Source organism: Crocodylus siamensis, chromosome 3 (assembly GCF_052110815.1).
Source record: "Crocodylus siamensis isolate JL-2025a chromosome 3, ASM5211081v1, whole genome shotgun sequence".
In the NCBI taxonomy this organism is placed as follows: Eukaryota; Metazoa; Chordata; order Crocodylia; family Crocodylidae; genus Crocodylus; species Crocodylus siamensis.
Window position 1 is genome coordinate 106,955,179 of NC_143397.1, and position 4,026 is coordinate 106,959,204.

Here is a 4,026-nt window from a genome sequence, read left to right on the forward strand (position 1 = left end):
AACTGCCTGTTTTAAATTGTTCTTACCTGTTACCAAGCATTAACTATTTGGGCTGAAATTTCCAGGTAAGATGTCTGTCTCTTAATGAACTCAGTGTGATTTTTTTTTGGTGGGCAGTGGAAGCACATTTCATGTAAAATGATTAACAGATTGCGACTAGAGGAAAATATGTTGCTTAATACATGTTTAAAAAGGCTTGTGCCTCTTTTGTTGAGAAACTCTGATAATCTGTTTTGCAGCAGACGCTTGAAATTTGGTACGCTGGCAACCCTGGTACCGAGATGTGCATCTTGCTGTTGAAGAAAGGCTTCCCACATTTGGCTAAGTTATACGAGCCTTTTCAAAATCTTTATTAGGAGCCTGGGGGCTAAATTCTCAGAAGATCCCATCTGCACTGAACATGTTCCAGCCCAATGGTGCTGTGGCTGAGCAGGACTGTATAGTGCTGAGAGCAGAGAGTTTGTCTCTCTTGTGCTCTTTCAGTCATCCCCTACCGTACCAAGGCAGCATGAAGGATATAGAACAGGGGTAGGCAACCCCCAGCACAGGTGCCAGAGTGTGGCACTTGAAGGCATTTTGCTTAGCACACGTGCCTCTGGGTGGATGGCACAGAAGGGGCTGGGGCTACATGGCAACAGCAAGGATTGGGCTGCTCAGCTCCCCTGTCATCCACCCCAGCACACCAACATCTTACAAGTTGAAGTTGTGGGTGTTTTTGGCACTCTGCCCAAAAATGTTGCTGACTCCTGATATAGAGAATACCTTCCCCAAAGTACAGAGGAGGGGCTACAAAGAGATGTAGAGCAGGGGGAGGTACATATAGGAGAAGGGAATAGCTTGATTGCAATATAGGTGGGACAAGAGCTGGAACAGGAGTGTAGATTGAGACAGACAACCTTAAATGACAAACTGTTCCTAGGGGCTCCTGAGAAGGGGGACTGATCCAGCTGGAGAGAGCTGGCAGAGACATGGGAAGACCAGCCAGGCTTGATGAACAGGAACAAAAGTTGCTGTGCTTGCCATGGTGTGCTTCCTTCCAAAACCTGGAATAGATTCTCAGGTCTCTACACTTAGGAAAAGATCTGTGAAACCCACTGGTAAAGCATGTTTCTCACCCCCCTCTAGTGGCTGGTCCACTGAAAGAATGCTGTCAGGTGCTTCAGTAACTCCTGTGCCATAGGTCTGGGCAATCCACCTACATGTCCCAACCCTGCCCATGGTATGTGGGCACCTAGATTTCATAGCTAGATTTCATAGATTTCATAGACATTAGGGCTGGAAGGGACCTTGGGAGATCATCGAGTCCAGCCCCCTGCCCAAAGGGCAGGAAGTCAGCTGGGGTCATAGGATCCCAGCAAGATAAGCATCCAATTTACTCTTGAAGGTGTTCAATGTAGGTGCTTGAACCACCTCCGCTGGCAGACTGTTCCAGACCTTGGGGGCTCGGACAGTAAAGAAATTCTTCCTTATGTCCAGCCTGAAACGGTCTTGCAGGAGTTTGTGACCGTTCGACCTCGTCATCCCTTGGGGCGCTCTGGTGAACAGACGTTCCCCCAGATCCTGGTGGTCACCCCGATAAACTTATAGGTGGCCATCAGATCACCGCTGAGCCTGCGCTTTTCCAGGCTAAAGAGTCCCATGGCTCTCAGCCTGTCAGCATAAGATCTGTTTTCCTGACCTCTGATCATGCGCGTGGCTCTCCTCTGGACTCTCTCAAGCTTCTTCACATCCTTTTTGAATTGTGGAGCCCAAAACTGGATGCAGTACTCCAGCTGCAGCCTCACCAAGGCCGAGTACAAGGGGAGAATGACGTCCCGGGATTTGCTCGAGAAGCATCTATGGATGCAAGCCAGCATTTTGGTCGCTTTACTAGCCGCAGCATCGCATTGCAGGTTCATGTTCATCTTGTGGTCAATGATGACCCCCAAGTCTCTTTCTTCTGTAGTGCTAACCAAGGTAGCACTGCCGAGTCTATAAGGGTGCTGCAGGTTTTTCCTCCCAAGGTGGAGAACCTTGCATTTATCGGTGTTAAACACCATCAGGTTCTCGTCTGCCCATTTGCTGAGCTTGTCCAGATCAGCCTGGATCACCCGCCTATCTTCTGGCGTGGATGCTTTGCCCCAAAGTTTGGTGTCATCGGCGAACTTGGCCAGTCCACTCCTGACTCCAGTGTTCACATCGTTAATGATGTGGACGATATAATTTCTGTGCTTTCCTCCCAGTTTTCTTTGTAAAAACCTAAAAAAACCCCACACAAATTATAGTGCACAGGCACGACACTGTTTTTAGTTATGTGACCCAGTGGTGTTTTTCTCCACAAGATCCTTGATTCATTCAGTGAAAAGGCTGGGCTGTGGTCTGGATAGCCCAGGGCTGTGCAGTGAAGGAGGCTGTTGTTGGCTTAGACCCTGCCTCATTTCTGACAGAAGTGGGAAGGTATATATTGAATGAGGTAGGGGGCCACAGAGAGAGGGAGAGAAAGAGAGAAAGAGAAGCTGGTTTCATGGCTAAGAGCAGAACTCTGCCCTGGGTTCTGCCTGCCTGTGCCCATGATGCTAGGGAAGTCAGTGCAAGCAAAGTTTTCACAGGTAGTTGCTAATTGCCCATCACTCATTTTTGGGGTGCCTGGCTTGAGACCCTAGTCTGATTTGCAGTTGTGTGGAGCTCTCATACGTGCACCTGAAGCCGGTGGGAATCAGTGCCTTACATACACAAAGCGCTACTTCACATGAAGTGCTCTGAAAAATCAAGTCCTAGACTTCTCAAAACCAGCCCTGAAAATGATGATACCTTTTTTTTCACCTGAATTTCTCTGTGCCTCACATCCCCCACTGTAAAATGAAGACACTACCTGCTGGCTTAGGGCTGTTGGGATGGCCAGTCCTTCTGTCTACAGGCCAAGCTGTCAAAGTGAGGACAGACCATGAGGAAACAGGGTGTGAATTGAATTTTCTGCAGCATGGATGGCTTGGGAGACCTACCGAATGACCAAGAGCAAACTAGGCACTAGACAAGCCTTGTTTATCCTGGGGGCTGAATAAGGTGGGACATGCATGGGGGACAATACATGCCAGGGTCACTAAATGTTGCATGGCAATCCTTGTGTTGAGCAAGGACTCACTGGACTGTCCCAGAAGGCGGGCAGCTTTATAGACAATCCACATTTAAGTGTGCTGGTACCTGCAAGGCAAGCTGTCTCCCTACCCACTATGGCTGCGGGTTGTAGGCACATGCTCCTGCCTAGGGTGGCCATCATAGAGGACATTCCGCTTTTTTCATGAACGCCGCGTGCCCCCGGAGGCTGGGGGAGCATGGTGAGCTCCCGCAGGCGGTGGCAGCACTGACGCCAGTGGCAGTGTGGTGGCAGCAAGCGGTCAGCTCCTGCAGGCGGCCGTGGCACTGTTGGCAGTGGTGGGGTGGGGTGGGGTGGTGGTGAGCTCCGACCGGTGGTTGGCGACCACTCACAGACACCACTGGCAGTGTTGGTGGCAGCCAGTGGCAACTGGGGACCGCCCACAGACCCTGCGGGCGGTGCTGGCAGCGAGGATGGAGTGTGGGGCGGTGAGTGGCGAGCAGCCTCAAGCATCGCCGGCTGCATCGGAGGCACCTTTTTGCAGGGGGTGTGCTGCCACACTCAGGGGGTGCACGTGCTGCCAATGGGTTTTCTGCTACTCCGTCCTCTGTTGAACCCCACGCCTGTCTGTCCTCAAGAAAAAACCAGAGGACAGACAGGCGCCCGGAACGGGGTCACGGCCCAAGTTTTAGCACGTTCATGTAGCTAGCTGCGCAGTTAAAAGAAACAGCGATCCAGTTTTAACCGGCTCGACAGCTGCACATCGGTGGGTTACAGACATGAAGGTGCTCAAAGTCGGTCGGGGCCGGGCCTGGGCCGTCCTCTACGCCGGCGCCCTACTCCCGCAGCTGAGGGGCTGGGCCGGGGGCAGGTCCCGCCGGCTGCCCGCCCGCACGTGGTGGCCCCGGCCCCGGCCCCGCCCCCGCCCCAGCCAATAGGTGCGGAGGCGTATT